Raw genomic sequence first — 21,497 nt, 5'->3', positions numbered from 1 at the left:
CTATAATGTGATACTATAACACATGTAGCATATAAAAAAAAAAATAATGATTTGTAAGTTTTGGACCTGTGCCACTATGCTAATGGTGGTGCCATTCAAGGGAAACTAGGAAAAGGATTCACTTTGCAAGGGAAAGAATAGGAGTTCAATTTCAGACCTGCTGCATTATGGTTTCCTTGGGATATCCAGTCACAAATATTGAAAATAAGACTGGAACTCAGAAGAGAAGTCTACATTAAAGATATGAAATTATAAATTTCAAGAATTAAAATAGTACTTAAATCCTTCAGCATGAAAAAGACCATTTGAGACACAAAATACAGCATGAAAGGGGAACCATGATATGACTTGAAGAACAGGTATCAGAAAATAACAAATAATATTTCTTTTTAGCATTAAAAAAAATTTAACATTTATTTACTTTTGAGAGAGAGAGAGAGACAGAGACAGAAGGCAAGCAGGGGAGGAGCAGAGAGAGGGAGACACAAAATCTGAAGCAGGCTCCAGGCTCTGAGCTGTCAGCACAGAGCCCGACGTGGGGCTTGACAGCACGAACTGCAAGATCATGACCTGAGTTGGAGTCAGAAGACTGAACTACCCAGGTGCAACTCTTTAGCATTTTCTATGTCTCAGGCACTGTCTCAAGCAATTAAATTTGTTACTTCTTTCAAAAAAATATTTTGATGAAGTTAACAGTATTATTAGCATTTTTACAGAGGAGTTATCTGTGCTGACTTACTGGTGATATGATTCATAGTCAGGAATTGAATCTGAAAAGGCTGGCTTCAGAGCCTAAAATCATGAGGTTACAGGATGAGCCAATAAAGAAGCACAGGAAAAGAACAGGAGAGTGGGGGAGGCCAGGGCTATCATCAAAGTTAAGAGAAGAAAGTTTTAAGAAAGAAATAGGCTGAAGGCTGATGGGGAAGTAAAATAAATTCAGCATAAAAATTGCCTACTGCATTTAGCAACATGGTGATCACTGGAAATCCATCTTGATGGAAAGAAGAATGCAGAAGATACTTTGAAGAAGTAGGGAGATAAAAGAAGGTGAAGAAAGAGAAGAAAATGCAAATACACACTTTCCTGAGAATCTTGATTATAAGTGGAGAAAGCTTATAAGGCACTGGCTGGTAGAAGAGAAGCCAAGGTAGTTTTCTTTTGTTTGAAAATAGAGAGTGTTGGGCATATTCTGGTGCACTGGGAAGAATATAGTAGAGACAGAGAGATTGAAGACACAGGAAAGGTTAATCAATACTGGTAATCAATGTTGTGAGATTCAAGAGACAGCAGGAAAAATCAGGATACAGCCCAGTGGAAAACTACATAGGATATTGAGGCAGAGCACAAGAATGTAACCGGCAGAAATGGAGAGAATAAGGGGGCAACTACTGGTCAGAGCATAAATTGGGAAGGTGAAAATTGAAGGTGAAAGTGTTTGATAGCTCTTCCTTTGTTGTTTGTTTTTGAAGGGGGGATGTAAGCACAGTATCTAGTGCAAAAGGAGAGATTAGCGGGTGGGGGAAGACTCTGAAATCTGTCAGCTACAAAGAAGGTTTGAAGTAGTTATCGAAACACAGGAGGAAGTAGACCACAGTAAGAGAGTAGTGCTGCTGGGTAGTGTTGAGAGCTAGTTGATTATGACCTTAATACATTTTGGTGATGCTAACTGCTGTATGGGTCATTTGTTTTAGAAACGTTAAGCTGCCCAAGTATGTGCTCATACACATACTAAATAGCAATAGTATGTGTATGGGGGGGATTTCATATAGGTATGAATACACAGAAAATATAGATTTCATACACACACACACACGATGGATTTTGTTTTTAGTTCAGATTGTTCATAATCAGTATTTATATTTGTTTAGATGACACATATTACTCCATAAGTACAGATCTTCCTCAATTTACCATGGAGTTATACCTCAATAAACTCACTGTGAATTGAAAATACTGTAAGTCGAAAATGCATCTAATACACCTAACTTACTGAACATCGTAGCTTAGCCTAGTCTGCTAATGTGCTCAGCACACTTAGTCTACAGTTGGCCAGAATCAATACAAAACCTGTTTTATAATCAAGTGTTGAGTCATAGTTGATTGAATACTGGCTGACTAAGGGCTGCCTCCCTGCTACTGCCCAGCATTAAGACAGAGTATTGTGCTGCACAGCACGAGCCCAGAAAAGGACCAAGGGCTCAAAATTTGAAGTACAGTTTCTACTGACTCGGTATCACTTTAGCACCATTATAAAACTGAAAAATTGTATATCAAATCATTGTAAGTCAGGGACCATCTAAATTGGGTTTACACATACTTGTGATACTTTTAATCATGGCCTGTGTCTCAGCTCCCCCAAGGAGTTCATCTGTTCTCCACTCCTCTCCATTCTTCCTAGTTCCTTTCCTCCTTTTTCTCCCTCTTTTTTTTCTTCCTCTTCCTTTCCCCCTTCCCTTCCTCCTTACTTCCTTTTTTTTATTCTTTTCTTCCCTCTTTCTTCTCCTAACTTTAATTATATAAAGCAGGGATTTTCAACTCTGGTTATAAATTAAAGTTACCTAAGAAGCTACAGAAAACACCTATCTCTGAAAAAAAAAGAAAGAAAAAGAAAGAAATTACCTATATCTGGATTACAACAAAGTCAAAATTAATTCAGGATATGTAGGGTGAGGTTCAGGGCATTAATACCACATTTGTTAAATGAACAAATATCATTCCAAATCAAAACCCAATTAAAACATTTTTTAAGCCAATTATTTATTTTGAGAGAGAGACAACATGTGCAGGGGAGGGACAGAGAGAGAGAGAGAGAGAGGGAGAGAGAATCCCAAGCAGACTCCACACTGTCAGAGCAGAGGCCAACTCAGGGCTCGAACTCACCAACTGCAAGATCACAACCTGAGCCAAGATCAAGAGTTGGGATGCTCAACTGACTGAGCCACCTAGGTGCTCCAAAACAGTTTTTTTCTACAGACTTTTACAATACATTAATAGGATAACATGCATAGGAACAGCAAAATTCAAAATAAATCAGTAACAGAACAAAACCAGATGCTCTCTGCCCCTCACCCTGCATCTTTAGTCAGTCTGATAGCTCACTGTGGTTACCAGTCATTCTAAAGTGTCCCTAGTTGTGCCTAAATTAACCTAGTAGAGCTTGGGGAAGATTAGGAGCTGTCTTTTTCTAATGAAATTATGTGTTGGGAGAAGTAAGGAGGACAGGGTTTTCTCTCTACTTCTTCCCTCAACGTGAACCTTCCAGCATGTGACTTCACCCCTCTGAATTTCAGTTTCCTCATTTATAAGTAGAATTTTAGCATATTTCTTATCAAAGATGTAGAGAGAGCAGCCCATAACACATCAATTTCACATCTGCATCATAATAACAATTTATTAAATGCCTTTGGCATTCAAAGTGCCTGGTACAATTGCGACATGTGCTAAGTAGCACTGAAGGATCTAAAGTGACCAGGGCTTCAGTAAATGGTTTGTAAATACTTGGTGCTTTTCATTATAAAATAAAGTTGTTTATATGAATGTAAGTTCTCAGACAATTTTAGAAGCCTTGAAAATAAGAGGTCTCAACGTTTCCTTGTTCGATTACCAAAAGAGATCATTGTATCCACAGTGAAATGAAATTAAACCACCAGCCACTGAATCATTCCTAGGAGATAGATAAAGTCAAATGTTCGGGAGTTTGGATACCATCAATCAAATGAATGTAAGTATTACCTGAAAGAAGAGAGGTATCATTTCATTCAGGATGAATCCTACACTTTAAATGTATTTAAGGTACTGACTCTTTCTCCCTAAAAATTTTTATTCATTTTCAGAAGACGCCTTGGTCCAAAGTTGGCTAACATTTTACAATTCAAGCTGAAAGACTTTTGGCTTCTGAGCGCAGTTCTAAGCTTTCAGCCTAACATGGGGCTTTCATTCTTTGCCAGACCAGAGTGACCACAGAGCTGCCAGGCAAGCCTTCTGAAATCTCTTTCTGGATTACCATCACATTTTTCAGACAGCAGGAATCTGGCTGTATGACCAAGTCTTCTCAGCTTTCATGGGGCTCCAAGACTATTTTGTTTATAAAAGAGGAAGGAAGTCTGGATAAAAATTTACCTTTATATTTGGTATACTGGCCTTCACTGAACAGGAAACCATTTTTGGATTATCAGACACCTACAGTGGTTCCCTTAGCCAGTTTTGTCATCTGAGAATAAAGTGTATCACTGTGCTCTTTCATTTATTTACCCACTTTTTAAAACATATTTAGTATACCAAGTAATTGCTAGACATCAGTGTATGAGGAAGGTTCCCAGAATGAAACAAATGCCAGGACCCTAGAATAAAATCAGATTTTCATGATTCAAGGAGGGTTTAAAAACAAACTATTTACAAAAGTGAGGGCAGGGTGAATAAACACTCAAGGGGTAGCGCAGATTCCTCCCCACCTTGCCCCGAAGGTAGTGAAATAAAGGTGCTATTAGCATTTTCAGGATTGAAGGGATAAGAAAAGGAAAGAGTAGCCCACCGGTATTCACTCTCCCTCCACTCTGCCTCCATCTCCTGCCAGGGCTTCCCACTGGTTGAATCTTACCAGAAGGCAGAAGGCAAAGCATTCTCTTGAACATAGACTTGTAAGTCAAGCATCTGGCAGAAATCAGAGCAGACCAGGCTACAGAATGGATCCAGAGGGACAAACAAAAGGTAATTATCATCCTGGAATTGCAAACATAGTCTGAAGGATATATTTCCATTCTTATTTTTATCTAAAACATAACCATAAAGGTGGGGGGTGGGGGGAGCCTGGGCGACTCAGTCGGTTGAATGTCTGGTTTTGGCTCAGGTCATGATCTCATGGTTTGTGGGTTCGGGCCCCGCATCAGGTTCTGTGCTGACAAATTAGAGCCTGGAGCCTGCTTTGGATTCTGTGTCCCTCTCTCACTCTGCTCCTCCCCTGCTCATGCTCTCTCTCTCTCAAGAATAAATAAGAAAAACATTTTAAAAATTAAAAATAAATAAATAAAGCCATAAGGAAAACCACTGCTGAAGCAGAAATCTAAAATTTCTTTTCTGGTCATTCACCGAAAAAAATAAAATTCCAGTAAATTAGTTTCAATCCACATGAAATGGTGTTCTCTCTTAAGCAATTAAGCGCTATTCTTTTTCTGAGGCCATGCACTCAAAGGAAAAGAACAAATACTTGGTTTTTTAACAAACCACATTCAAATACAGACTTTGTGACTTACTATCTACATGACCCTGGGTAAATTATTTAATCTTTCCAAACCTCAGTTTTCCTGGCCTGTAAAACTGGGATTAGTTATACCTACCTGGTACTATGCATGACACACAGTAATAGCTCAGAAGATACATTTCACAATGCTTAATAATGTTCTTGATTACCTAAGTAGTAACTTGTGCGAAAGGATTTGTTTCTTCTCACTACTTAGAGCATGTGCAGTACCACCCCTCTTTCATGACTTATACTTTATTTCTCTATTTTCAGAAATAATGAATTTTGTAACATTTTCTGATTTTCCTTATTCTTTCCCACTCTTGGCAATTTCAATGTTTCCTCTGCCTAAAATAATCTTCTCTCTCATCTTCCTTATTCCTCCACATCCTTCTTTTTTTTCTTTAAAGTTTATTCATTTATTTTGAGACAGAGAGAGAGAGAGAGGAGAGAAAGCATGTGCACAAGTGGGGTAGGGGCAGAGAGAATGAGAGAATGAGAGAGAGAGAGAGAGAGAGAGAGAGAGAGAGAGAGAGAGAGAATCCCAAGCAGGTTCCATGTTGTCAGCACAGAGCTCAACATGGGCTCAATCTCAGTGAGATCATGAGCTGAGCCAAAATCAAGAGTAGGATGCTCAACTAACTGAGCCACTAAGGTGCCCCAAATGAGTTATGGTGTTTTGTGTTTTTTTTTTTAAGTATGCTCCATGCCCAATATGGGGCTTGAACTCACCAGCCTGAGATCAATGCAGATTCTCTGCTGACTGAGCCACCCAGGCACCCACCTACATATCTTTCTTATTTAGACTTCACATCTTCATAAAAACCTTTCTTTGATTCCACTGGTGTTACTTTTTTTTTAAAGGTTTATTTATTTATTTATTATTTATTTATTTATTTATTTATTTATTTATTTATTTTTAAACGTTTATTTATTTTTGGGACAGAGAGAGACAGAGCATGAATGGGGGAGGGGCAGAGAGAGAGGGAGACACAGAATCGGAAGCAGGCTCCAGGCTCTGAGCCATCAGCCCAGAGCCTGACACGGGGCTCGAACTCACGGACCGCGAGATCGTGACCTGAGCTGAAGTTGGATGCTTAACCAACTGAGCCACCCAGGGGCCCCTATTTATTTATTTTGAGAGAGAGAGAGAGAGAGAGAGAGAGAGCGAGAGTTCACAAAGGAGGAGGAGAGAGGGAGGAGAGAGAATCCCAAGCAGGCTCCATACTGTCAGCACAGAGCATAACTCAGGGCTTGAACTCACGAACCGCAAGATCATTCCCTGAGCTGAAACCAAGAGTCAGGTATTCAACTGACTAAGCTACCCAGGGGCCCCTCCACTCGTGTTACTTTAAGTGTACCTGGTTACATGCTTTAAAATTTCCTTTTTCATAATCACTGCATCTGATATTTCTCATTGTAATGTCTGAGTTTCTTTCTAAGCAGTTAAGTTCTCTGATGATATGGCCCATTTCTATCTTGTTCATTACTGTATCTTCAGTGTCTATAGCAGTACTTAATAACCAATAAATATTTGTGTAAATTGATAAGCAAATGAACCACTTTCTTCTTCTGCACCTTATTTCAACTTTATTTAATTCTCTTCATCATTTATCATTCATTAAAAATACTGTCCTGTTTGTTTACTTTGAGGTAACTAGAACAAAAGGCAATTCTTATTCAGTAGACTGTTCCTTGCCCTGCTAAGAATAATGGAGGCCCCACCAGCCTGGGTCCTTGAGGGACTTGTGTAAGGGAGAACCACCCTTCTTCCTTCCCATCATCCCAATGAGATATCTAACATGAACAAGATAGAAAATTGCACTGTAAGAATTTATTATTGCAGCATAACCAAGTTTGTACAGACTACCTCAGGAATAATAAAGTTTCCTTTAAAAATAATCTATTTAATTTAAAATGAAAAAAAAAAGTAAAGATAAAATGAGACGATTTGTAGAAATATATTAAGCAAATGACAGTTCAATCTGTCATAAAAACCAAGAATTCCACTTCTGGGTATATATCCCCAAATGCTAAAATTAGGGACTTGAACAGATATTTGTACAATCATGTTCATAGCAACCTTATTTACAAGAACCAAAGGGTGGTCACAACTCCAAAGATGAATGGATAAACCAAGTGATGTATATGTACAATGGGATGTTATGAAGCCTATGATGAATGGCTTGATTGTCAGAATATTTCACATATTTACCTGTAACAGGTCATCAGTCTGTACACTTTAAGTGTATGCAACTTTTCATTGTAAATTATACCTTAATAAAACTGAGGGGGGGGGGACACTGAAATTCTGATACATGCTATAATATGTACGAACCTTGAAAACATTATGCTAAGTGAAATCAGCCTGACTCAAAAGGACAGATTGTATGATTCCACTTATACGGGGTACCTAGATCAGTCACAGTCATAGAGACAGAAAGTAGAGGAGTGGCTAACAGGGGCTGGGGGTGGGGGGTGATGGTGAATTAGTGTTTAATGGATACCAAGTTTCAGTTGCAATGATGAAAAAGTTCTGGACATGGCTGGTGGTAATGGTTACACAACAATGTGAATATACTTAATGCCACTTAAAATACTTTTTTCAAAGTTTAAAATGGTAAATTCTATGTTATGCATATTTTACCACAATAAAAATATTTCATGTGGTATTCAAATATCACAAAAATCATCAAGACTATAAAAAATTAAAGGTTCTGAAATACTGACAGGGAATTAGCATGAGCTTTCAAATCAGAGAATCTTTGGCATTTGTTGACTTTTCTCAGTCTCCCTTTCAGTATGTGTAACATAGGGTCATTGTAAAGATAAACAAAGTAACAGGCAAAGCACTTAGAACAAAGTAGGTACATTGTAGAAACCCAATTAATGTTTCCAGTTAATATATTGTCATTGTTTTTGTTATGTTTTAAAAGAAAATAGGAGACTCAAGTGTTTTCTAGGCAGTGGGTTTTGGTTGTTGTTGTTTTGTTTTCACCTAACATAAATTTGGTTGGAAATCAAGTTATGAAAAACAAGATTCCGTTCCAGTAGAGTTATTGAATATTTTATCATTTTAGAAGTCCAATTTTCTTTACTCATTCTCAGTGTCTTCTGTCTTTATAAGATAAGGGACAGATTCAATTTATACTGTCAAACACTAGCTGCCTAGCTATCTAAAAGACTCCTCCTTTTAACCTTCTTTTATGTTTACCTTGCTGAAACATAGTTAAATGCTTTCAGTAAAACATAAAACCTCTGAGAGTCAAAACCTACCAAATAATTCTATCCCTCCAGATATAAACAGATCTTTTGAGAAAAAGGAACTATTTAACTTAATAAAATTTTACATTCTTGACTTTGTAGACAACTTGTAAGCAAGCCTGACCATTCCTATTTTGTTGAATAAATTTTGTTCAATACCCATTATGTTATCATAATATGTCTGGGGTTATGGAAGAGCAGAAATAAGGATATTTCCACAGACCCTAATCTGAAGGAGGTATAAATTATATAGACTGATGATGTGAATGACCACTTTTAGACAAGCCTTCACTGGTAGAGTTTAAAGCAGGGAATAACGACTGAACCCTTATTCAGTATTCCCTAAAACAAAATTGATGCTACATGATGAACTCCCCCTAAAATATTGGTATCTTGTTCTATTATTTCTTAACTCATTGTTTCTATTCATGCTTTGCTTCTGGAGGGCCCTACTCTCTTGTACATAACTATCTACATCCTCTACCATCTCTAAAGTCCTGTCTAAAGTCAACCCTGCCTATTGTACTATATAATAGTGTGTCACAAATCAGTATCACCTTTAACATAAAATTCTAATACCAGATTGCATACAGTTCTCTGTTTACTACCAAGGCCTAGAGAGAAGATATTCATTTCTATTTAAATTTAAAACATCTTGAAGAAGAAAAATGCATTCCCTTATGCATTTATATTCATAGTTTTCTGAAAATTGATTATTATAATTTAGGCATTCAATAAATACTTGCTAATATGACAGCTAAGATAATTGGATACAGGGAGCTTTCCTTGGTCTTTCTAGTTACAAAGTGCAGTGATAATGCACTCTTTTTGTTATAGACATTGCAGAAATTCCACAAGAGTTTAAGTTGTATTGGTAGCCCTTACAGGAAATTAGTTCCCAATATTTCACCTATATCTTGGGCATTTCTGCCTTATTATTCTAATTATTCCATGGGAAGAATTTACCATGAAACTTAAATGCAATCTACTATGCAAAGACAAACAAATCAACCAAGTCAGTCAAACTAATAATATATTTATAGGGTGGAATAACTATAGTACAGGGTTAAATTAACATTATAATTTAGGGAAATGTCCTCATACAATGAGAAACAAACCATACATTTTCAATGAGGCAGCCCTGTCATTAAAAGTTTTCAGTTCCCTACGTATTTAATTTGGTCACTTTATAGACTGTTACTATCAAATAATCTTTTGTCCACATTATTACACTCTCTTTTTAAAACCTTTAGTAATGACCACATGCAGTCTGTGTAATGAATCAAGCAAATTAATAAGATAAATTTAGGGACACTTGGGTGACCCAGTCAGTTAAGCTGATTGAGTTGACTCTTGATTGCAGCTCAGGTCATGATCTCATGGTTCTTAGGAAAGAGCCCTGCATCAGGCTCTGAGCTGACAGTGTGGAGCCTGCTTTGGGATTCTCTCTCTCCCTCTCTCTGTCTCTCCCCCATTTGCACAGGCTCGCTCTCTCTCTCTAAATAAAGTTTTAAAAAATTCTTAAAGTAAAAGGTAAATTTAGACCTACTGATGACAAATAAGGAAAATAAAAGATCAGTCTTCCCAAATCCATTCTTATCATACACCTATATGAGGATTTTCAAAAAGAAAAAAATCCAGGAGGAAAACAATCTATTTTTTTCTTTGTTTTTAGACCATTACAGAAAGACCTTACTTAAGTTAATAACTCAACTGTAAGACTTTTCATGTTTAGCTGTGTTTGAAATGACACCAGAAAAAAAAAGTATTATTTTAAAAGTATATCAAACATACAATTATAAGGCTACTGATATCTACCTTGAGTTCAAATGTCATGACTTCAGTTGAGTGTCCTTTTAATCTCTCATTTAAGTAAGTTAATTACTCCATTATCTATGATATCCTAAGTGACATTCACATACCTTTATTTTATTGAACTTTAGTTTACTATCCCCCTTACTTGATCCTTACATCCTTGAAATATATGTATATATATTTCCTACCAATAACCTGGGACTGTTTACATTACAGTTTGGACTAAACATTGGAGCAATTTTAAGGTAAATTAACTGCACTAAGTAAATTCATCTGTCAGCCACACAAAGAAAACATATCAAGAGATGAAAATTATGATGTTCTGCCATTATTAATATTATTAAAAATAATGTAACAACAAGAAGAATAGATTAGTATAGTTACTAAGATCTAGCACACTAGGTATTCTACAGATCATCTTACTGCATCCTCCAATAAATTTGAAATTAGGTATCATTCTCCCATTTCAAAGATGAGGCCACCACAGCTTGAAAAGTGTTAAGTAACCAGCCTGCACAAAGCTATACAACTGGTAAGTGGCAAAGCTGAAGTCCAACCTCAGGTCTGGTTGGCTGCTGCCCAAGCACAGCCCTGTCACAATGAGTCCTGGGCCTGGGTTTATTTCTGGTTGTGAGCCATTTCTTTCATTCTGCTGAGTGGCCCCAGTATTGGACTGTCTTTGCTTCTCTTTCTATCTGGCACCTTTATTTCACTGTTGCACAATGCTTCCATGGAGATAGCTGCCACTCCCACTGTAACCCGTGGTCAGATTTGGCTCTGTTTAGGTAATTGCAAACATATGCTTGAAGAGAATGGCTCAACATATAGGCAACTGGCTGGCTTTTAAAGCTTTCATTTGATGTTTAGTATTATATGGCACAAATCTTACCTTTATACAGTCCTTTCATTGAAACAGATGTGGCTTAGGGAAGGTGGAACATGGGGAATCAATTAATACAAAAGACTGACTGGTGTATTTTAAAAATGGACAGTGATGGCCAGATACACTAACTATTCACACGGCCAGCAATGGGAACCACAGTGATGTCCCCATGTCTATGTATTTTTGGTGAGTCAGTAATTCTTCCTGTCTGTGGGGATTATCCAGCTGTCCTCTTTGGAGTGGATCAAGTATTTAAAGAAAAGCAGAGAAAACCTTTTCATCTCTCTGGCCTGGGAAAAGTGAAATAAGCCCTGTCAATAAACATCTTTGGACTTCACAAATTTCCATCTTCCTCGATTATTCATGTCTTTTCAAACCTCAAACATATGTCATGGGGATTTGATAGTATACAATTTTCAGTTAAATTGCCACAAATACCCACAGAGAATTCAGTTTGACTTGGGGATTATCCCTAATTTTTCTTTGATCAAAGTTGTAGCCTGTGGATTTTTTTTTTTTTTCGGGCCACTTCAAACAACTGCGTTGGAAAGAGTTCATGTGTGCATTTCTGCATGCTCCAAACTCTGATCATGTAGGCTCTATTTGGGTCAACTGAACAGGATCTTGGACTCTTTTCACAGACTCTCTTAATTAACAAGGAAATGAAATTGACACCCCCATGAAAAAACTAGAACTCTTTAGAAAATCCATTCAATTCTTTGGAAGTTAATAATCTCATGTTATAATTCTAACTTTAGAGATCTTGTTATCTTTATGCCACTTGGAGAATTTCATATGTGATATTACCTTTCAGGGAGAAATCAATTCTTCTATGTGACACACACTCTTCTTTCTAAAGGTATCTTGGTAAAAACATAGTGGCTATCTCAAAAAAGAAAACAAAAACAAAAACAAACAAAGAACATGGAAGAACATGGCATGATAAAAATAACTCCTTCTTCAACAATCACTTAGCATCTGCTCTGTGTCAGGACTTAAATACAGGCCAGTGATAAACATTCCTTAATACTGATATCCAGGCCCTTCTCACCTCACAAACTTTTTCCCCCCACTACTTTACCACCTCCTATCCCCACTATGATTTCCTCCCAGCTTCCTGAACACACTCTTCTTGTTCTTGCCTACAGCACTTTGCACAGGCTGATTCTTCTGCTGAGGATTCTCTGCTCTTGCTTTCCCATTTTGACGGACTGAATTCTACTATGCTTGGGACTCTCCTTGAACATCGATCTTTTCCTCAGTGAGACTTCCCTGATTTCCTAATTCTGTGTTCAATGACCCTTCTATGTATCTCCACAGCACCTTATTTTTACCCTGTCAAGGTCTTTTTCACACTGTAGGAACTGCTTCATTTGTTTTTAGCCCCCAGTAGATTGCAATGGAAGGCAGGGGTAGCTTTCCCTCCATTTAGCATTGTATGGCTCAGCATCTATCACAGCGACTAACACATAATAGGTCCTTAATAGACACTTCCTGAGTAATGACGACCACCATTTATTGTATCTATTATTTGCCAGGGGCTGAGTTGGGCACTTTAGATATGTTATATCTACTGCTTACATCATATATATATACATATATATGTATTATTTTCATTTCAGATATAAGGGAAATGTAAACAGATTAAATAAACTATCTAAGATCTGTGAATCTTCAGCAACAAAGCCCGCACTTTCTCTCATTTTACCACAGCACTTCCAAGAAGACAGTATCCCAGTACATATTTTAACCTCTGTTAAAACAGAGGTTTTATCTTTATGTTTATATGTGAAGCACATACAGATTCTTAACTAGTTTTCTTTGAAATGTTTTAAATTTGATAAGACAGTTATGAGACATAATAGTATTTATCTGCAAGCTGCTCCTAAGCATAATTATATCTACTCTTTCATTCTTGCTCTGTGAAGGAGTATTTTCTTCCTCAATGCTTGTATTCTTGGGCAAATAACCTTGAAAAAATAGGCAAAGAAACAGGCAAAAACAGATCAGAGATAAGTTCAGTAAAAGGCATTCCCGTTAACCTTTTATACAAATAAATGACAAAATGTAGACACTACACTGTGGAGATTTCATTATTCCCAGTTCCTAACATAAACTGAGTGTTCGTGACACTTTTAATAACAGTGATAGTAACAAAAATCCTGTTAGATTGGTATAAAGTTTTGACTTTTGCAAAGTGCTTTCATCTACATGATTTTATTTCTCAAACTTATCCATGAGGAAGACAGGGCATTGTGGTTGGACTTGATAGGGGGAACATGAGGTTCAGAAAAGTTAAGTGCTGCTGAGGCAGTAGTGAAATGTGCCCCAAAGACTTCCTACTACAGGGAGCCTGGAGTATAACTGCTATACAACGCATGTGCTATTCCCAGCCAATAACTGAGTACAGCTGGGCTACCAAGGCAGATCTATTTCTGAGAGGCCTGAGTCCCATCTGATGGCATCCTTTTGCTCATGTCTCCTCAATGGCTCTGCTGAAGCTACTTTAGCTGTACTGAGTCTGAGACACTTTCACCCAGCCCCACTCTTCCTCTTTCCTTCACTCCAGCCCACACTTGCAGTTCAGCTGGTGGCACTTCCAGCTTTCTCCAGCTCCTTCCGTATTTCCAATCACAATCATTACCCTTAACACAATCTTTGCATGTATAATTCCATTGTGGCATCTGCTTCTAGGAGAACCAGACTAACACAGCTGGCCCTGTGTTAGGTATGCTATGTAGTACAAACGAGATCTCACGGTTCATGTCCGGAGTGAGAGAATCATTTCTTTACAGCAATCACGGTAACTACTGAGCCAGGCAAGCATCATTAATTAATGTTAAATGTAGAGAGAAATTTGAATCAGGGAGTAAGCTATTCACACCACGGTCTTAAAGCATACTGCCACAGATTACTGGAAATAAAGCGGAAAAAAAAATAAGAACTACACCATGAGGAAATAAAACAATGTCTTGATGGATTGATCAATGTGGCAGATGGACATACCTCCAGAAGTGATACTCTTGAGACATTCACAATATCACGTATCTAGTATTCCAGCTAGAAATGTATAACTTGAAACTAATCATGTGGAAACAGAAGAAGAAGAAGAAGAAGAAGAAGAAGAAGAAGAAGCAGGAGGAGGATGGGAGGAAGAGGAGGAGAAGGGGAAGAAGAGCCTATTTTTGAAAGAAGGAAATGCTATTTAAAAAAATCAATAGCATAAAATACCAAAAAAAGTCATAGAAATTTTCCAGATTAAAGAAGACTAGAGAGGCATGATATTTTAAGTACAATATTAATCCTCAATTTGATCCTAAACTAGAAGAAAAAAAATGTCATGAAGGACATCATTGGTTCAATCAATTAACACGGTAATATGGCTAATATACAAGGAAAAGCTTTTATCATATTTAGCCTAACTGATAACTGTTTGGATTACATAAGAAGATATCCCAGATTTCAGAAAACACATTGAAGCATTTTGAATTAAAGCCCTATGATATATGCAATTTACCCTCAGGTGATTCAGAAACCAAAATCAATCCAAAAACATATGTATAAATAGATGGATAGGTAGATAGATAATATGTGAACATAAAAGAGAGAGAATGCACAAATTGTAAAGTAAATGAAGTAAAATGCTAACAATTGTTTTCTAGATAAAAGGTATTGTGTGTTCCTTGTACTGTCTGTATTCTTGCAACTTTTCTGTGAATTTGAAGTTACTTTCAAACAAAATGTAAAATATATTTTATTTACCCAAAGCTTTTGGCATAACAAAATGAAAAAATAAATAAAGTAAATGCAGAGAAGAGTATGACATGTCTGTTTTCCACCTGGGAAGATGCAATTTGTCTTCCGGGGCTTACCCTGCCATATCCGTATGCCTAATATCCCAAGAAGGAGTTACCTGAATCCTTCCTTCCTAGACCTTGATCATGCTCCATGTTATACAGAGCATCTTTACTATCACCATTCAGAATGCTAATAGGCTGATCAATAAGGTGAGACCTAGATTTGGCTTCATGATATATTTGGGGTGGGGGGGAATGTGCCGTATGCTTACATTCAAAGACGCAGAGCAATCTTTGGCAAGTCTTCCTTCCTTCTTTCTTTCCTTCCTTCCTTCCTTCCTTCCTTCCTCTCCATTTGAACCTCAGTTTCTTTATTTATTTATACAAGTTATTACTGAGTTCCTGCTATGTGATGAATAAAACAGCCCATACACCTCAGTTCTTGTCAGTCTAGCACTTTGATTAGAAACACAGGCTCTAGAACAAGATTGCCTGGGTTCAAATTCTGGTTTCTTCACAAGTGTAATGTTGGGCTAGTTACTTAATCTCTTTGGCATCAGCTTCCTTATATGTAAATGGGGGTAAAAAGAATAGCACTTATAGAAAAAGATTGTTTTGAGGGTCAAGAAAATGATGGTCACTACTTAATAACTTTTCAAAAAACAGTAATTATTTTCAATATCAACACCATTATTATTATTACTCACAGGACTCAGCTTCCTCATCACATCTTCTAATGTTGTTAGGATCTTATATAATACATACAAAGCATCTACTACTCCCTAAACATAAAAATCTTTCAACAAAGGTAATTATTATTCTTTAAATAAAGAGAGACAGCTGGTTGAGTTGGGTGGTCTAACCCAACTCTCAAATTTCCACCCTGAGAGCCAAACTCTCAGTACCCTATGAAAGCCATCCTTTTTTCTTGTGTGCCCTAAATTTCAATGTAAAGGCAATTTTCAAAACAGTTAATCAGATCAGGCTTATGTGTATAGCTTGGGATTCACATGTGGCCAATGGTTTCCCTAAATTAGGTCTGACTCTCTAACATTTCCATCTGGTCTGGAAGCATTTATTTTCTTTAATGATCTTGCTGGAGACAATGATTCCCTATAAATGACTTTGCTCTTTGGCCATATGAGTCAGGCAATGCTCTGTATGTGGAAAGTAACACCCATTTCCCACCACTTTGCCTCCTTTTTTTTTTTTTTAATGTCTTTTAAGCTGCAAGCAAAATAGTTGCAATAACTGTCCCCAGACACTATCACATTTCTTCTTGCTTCTTTGATTATTGTCTAAAAGTGAACTGGGGAAAATATAACTAAGTTCTCTTCAATAATTAGTTCATTGGCCAAGGAAAAATTGGCTGAGGAAAAAGAATTAGCGATTCCATTCTGTCATTAAAGCCTCATTATTTGGGGGTCCAGTTAGCACCATTTTATAAATTAGAACTAAGAACAGCTGGTGGATAAGATGAAAGATGCCAAGTGCATTTGATTTCCTCTATATTCTGCCTCTCCTATTATTAAAAAAGAGATGAAATTTTATCGCTAAAAATGATAATAACAAAGGTATTGGCCAACTTAAGTTTGAATGCATGTTGATATCATATAATAAAATAAATACTAAATTAGCGGAATGTGTATTTGAGTTCTGTTATTATTTCTGTTACTGATTAACTCTGACCTTGGACAAAATCACTTAACCTTTCATGTTTTCAATTTCCTCATCACTTACATTGAAATAGCACATATCTTAACTATATTATAGAGCAATAACAATAATTAAATGTATAAATTTGTGTGTAAATAGTTTGAAAAGTAAAAAAAAGACTATACAAATTTTTATTTTTGTGTTATTCATACTACTATGCGTAAAATCTTCTGAATGTAGCATTAGTATTAAAGTCATGTAGTTTCTGTGAAGACAAGAGACTATTATTCCAGTAAGTTTATATTTTCTTCAAAATTCCTAACAAACATTTTCTGCACAAGTGATTAAAAGTTAAAAAATAAAAGCACCTGTATCAGTCAGGTAAATTTGGATATTATCAAGTAGGTACATCTGAATAAACAGAAATGGGACCTTGTTTGACTTAAAATGATAAAAGTGATGATGATGGTGATGATGAGGAAAATGATAATGATATTAGTTGTCATGTATATATAGCACAGGTTTTTATAATGCACTGGTATTTTTTATAGTATTTTAGTTTTTTGAAACCTCTGAAAAAATAAAAATGGATACATATTATCCTTATATTATGATGAGGAAACTGATAGGTGAAATTTCCTGACGAAGTGAGAAACTCAAGAGTCTTCATTCATTCTTCAGCTAATTCAATCAGTCATTCAGTCAACAAACACTGAGTATCTGCCACCTGTCCTGAAGTGTGATAAACACTAATGATAGAAGAATGACTACAATGCAGTGGGATTGAGCTTTGATAGTTTAGGAAAAGTGGATAAAATAATTAAATCAATAATTATAACATCAAAGTGTGAAAGCAGTAATAGCACTATTTATAAGATATTATGGATACAAAAGAGACCCATTCTATTATTCCAACTTGTTCCCATGTGATTTTTTTTTTCCATAACCAAAATGTTAACTCCACTCACATCCCTGCACTGGTGTAGATGCACATGGTTTACAAAATTAGTAATTTCATATTGTTCATCAATGTTTTCAACTTCTTTTATCTCCTATTTAATACAGCCTCTCTAGATCAGTTAGCAGAGCTTCAAGCCCACAGAATGCTTCCAAGTATTCTGGCCATGACAATACTCTTTCAAAAGAGTGAGTCCTAAAGCTGGAAAACAAGAAAGAATCTATGAACTTTTCCTTCAGGATTTCTAGTTGACTAACTTTTTTCTATTTCCCTAACAACGATCTGTTCCGTTTAAAGATGCATCTTTGGAAATCATAGAGAAACGGAGTCTTAGAGGATCAATGTAGCCAGAAAATAGCTTTAACCATCTAATAGTAAACAAAACTCAGAAAATTAAATGTGAGTGGAACACCACAAATCACTGTTTATGAGATTTAGTACCATAGAAAATGACCCAAAAAATCAAAAACAGAAATATTTACCCTGAGAGAAGAGATGGATAATTCAAGACCATAAAAGAATTTAAGAGCCCTCTAATTAATATATCCAAAAGGATTTGAAAAGATATTCTATCCATAAAGTGAGGACTGATGTGATGGAGAAAAAAGGCAAAGTATAATAAATCACTCTTAGAGTTTAAATATAGGATCATAAACATTTAAAAAATATCAATGGGGGGTCTACAATATAAAGATGACAAAATCTCACAGAATATATAATAATAGCAATAAAAATAGATAGACACAAAATAAGAGGAAAGGTAAGAGACAATGAAGCTCAAACCAAGAGATCCAATAGGCTCCCAGTAGGATTCCTTGAAAGAATATTAAAACATAGAAGGAAAATCATTAAACATACAAGGAAGAGTATTTCCCTGTGGCTGAAGAAAGATGTAAGTCATCAGAAAAACAGGACCGCTAAATATCCTACACATGGATAATTTTTAGAAAATGGAAAAAATAAACTAATTGCATCCTTGTGAATTTCAAAATGCAGATACTAATCTTTACAGAGAGAAGGAAGAGAGTGGCATATAAAGGAATGAGAGAGAAGGAGACTGGTATCACCTTCTAATCAGCAGTATTAGAATATTAGAAGCTAGAAAACAATGGGGTTAATGCCTTGAATATTTTTAGGGGAAATGATTTCTACTTGGGTATGAAACATGGCTAAAATATCGATAAAGCATGATGAGAAATCAAGGTACTGTTAAACACAAAAGTAATCAGGAAGTTTATGTTCCACATAGTATTTTTTGAAAAGCTACTTTAGGATATACTCTATTAACTATATCAAAACAAGAAGAGTAAATAAAACGTGGAATCTGGGAAAAGGTAAACCTAGTCTAGTGGAGTAGTGCAGGGGTGTCTTGGGGTTGAGGCTGGGTAGAAATTACAAAAATCACTAGTTCATATCAATACAGGATTATAAAAGGTTCCAACAGAGGAAGTCCGGGGAAAAGGAGGGTGGGCCTGAAGGTAGCAGAGTCACTTGCCAAAGTAGAAAATAACGATTCAGAACTTGAGGGAAATAGGAATTTTAGAAAATAAATGACACGGGGCACCTGAGTGGCTCAGTCTGTTAAGTGTCCGACTTTGGCTCAGGTCATGATCTCATGGTTCATGAGTTTTGAGCCCCTCACTGGGATCTCTGGTATCCATGCAGCTTTGGATCCTCTGCCTCTCTCTCTCTCTCTGCCATTCCCCGACTTTCTCTCTCTCTCTCTCTCCCCCTCCCTCCCTCCCTCTCTCAAAAACAAATAAAAACATTTGAAAAATTAAAAAAAAAAAAGAAATGACACATGAAAAAATAAAAATAATTAGAAATGCAAAAAAGAAAAAAAATACAATCACTATGCAAGAATATAATGAACCAAATATGAAGCAACTTAAATATTGCTGGATTTTAGACAGATGATAGAATGCAAGAAAAAGAATTAATTTGAATATGTATCTAGGAGCATTCTCCTTTAAGAGGCCCAAGGCTTTGACACTGGATTCACAGAAAAGGAAACTCATTTTTGGACCAACACTGGACAATATGTATTTAGTCATTATAATACAAATGCTTTTGATTAGTCTTCAGCTTTTAGATTTAAACTATGCACAAAGCCACAAACAGTTGAGTGTGGCTGTAAGAGACAAATACTAAGAATTTTGATCATGCAAACATAAAAATGGACCTGTGAGATGACAGGTCTCAGAAAGCAAAAGGAAAATAATTATTAAGAGATAATATCATAAATTGATAGAATAAGATAAGGATACAAAATTATTAGATTGTAATAGCAATCAATAGAAAAGGTAAAACAGTAATATAAACATACACTGTTATTAGTCCAGGGAGAGAATAGTAATCAAGGATGTGAGCTAAAAACTTATCTTCATATTGTGGAGTCAATAGATGCTATTTAAAGTTGATATATTGGGGCGCCTGGGTGGCTCAGTCGGTTAAGTGTCCGACTTCGGCTCAGGTCATGATCTCGCGGTTCATGAGTTCAAGCCCCGTGTCGGCTCTGTGCTGATGGCTCAGAGCCTGGAGCCTGTTTCAGATTCTGTGTCTCCCTCTCTCTCTGACCCTTCCCCGTTCATGCTCTGTCTCTCTCTGTCTCAAAAATAAATAAATGTTAAAAAAAATTAAAAAAAAAATAAAGTTGATATATTAAGCTAATAAGATATATTATCTATAGGTTCAAGAAAAGCCACCATAGTAATTAAAAACTGAAACAATTAAGAGTCTGCCTCTGAGTCCAGGGTTGGGAATAAGATACTTATTATCATAAATCTCTCTTTATTTTTTCTATCATCATATATGCAACTGAAAAAAAAAAACTCAGCAATATAGCATTTCCTAAAATCTGTAGCTTAAATGTAAGCCGTACTATGTTGGGGGTAGGTGAGATGAGGGTAGACTCTATTGTTAAACACACTTGAAAATTACTGTCAGTTTGGTGATTCATAATGCAGAGTGCTTTACTAAAGCTCACAGAAGACTATACAAAAGAGATCTAGTGATCCCCAAACTTTGACAAAGGAAATATTTTTGTTTATTGCATTAAGACTACTCATTTTCAACCCAAGAAACAACTGTTCTTCAAACCTCACTTTCAGAAACACTTTCTTAAGAAAACTCTATTCAAACAAGAAGGGAGACTTTCATGAAAATTGTTTGATTTCCTCTCCTTTATCCAAATTACTATTTTAAAATGTAAACAAAGGCATGGATCTGTCAATTTTTGCTACATCAAAATTATATCCTTGAACTTCTTTTAAATCCTGCAATAGGCTTCTAAATTCCAGTCCTGTCCTCATATCCCAAATTTGATCCTTCTGAAGATATTACCTTGTTAATGTTAACCTTTCTTTACTTCATCCATTTTATTTCTATATTTATTCTCCTGACACACACACACACACACACACACACACACACACACACTACTGAAAGAGCTAGTAACAACTTCTATAACCTTCCTCTTTATCCCAGCCTCTAACCCAGTCACCACATTAATACCAAAAATAATCTTAGAAACATGCATTTAAGAGGAATACTAATTATCTTTCAAAGCCTGGCTACAAGAGAGCATGATAGGCAAACCCCTGCCTATCTGAGAGCAAGTTCTGTTTACAAACTCTTCTACCATATCTTTTCCATGAATGCTCTCCAGTAATAGGGAACCATTATTTAGGGTAAAAATATGTCTGTGTGTATGTTAATCGGTATACATCTTACACTTTCCACACATGCATTTCACTTTATCTACCAAACAAACTCCTACTCTTCCATCAAGACCCAGATAAAATATCCCCTTCTCTGAGAAGTCAATAAAGGAAAGAATAGTTAAGTGAACTTTTACGTAAGTGAATACCTAAGTGAACTCCTACT

This window comes from Panthera leo, chromosome D1, assembly GCF_018350215.1.
Source record: "Panthera leo isolate Ple1 chromosome D1, P.leo_Ple1_pat1.1, whole genome shotgun sequence".
Classification (NCBI taxonomy): Eukaryota; Metazoa; Chordata; class Mammalia; order Carnivora; family Felidae; genus Panthera; species Panthera leo.
Note: the sequence above shows the minus strand (reverse complement) of the source record.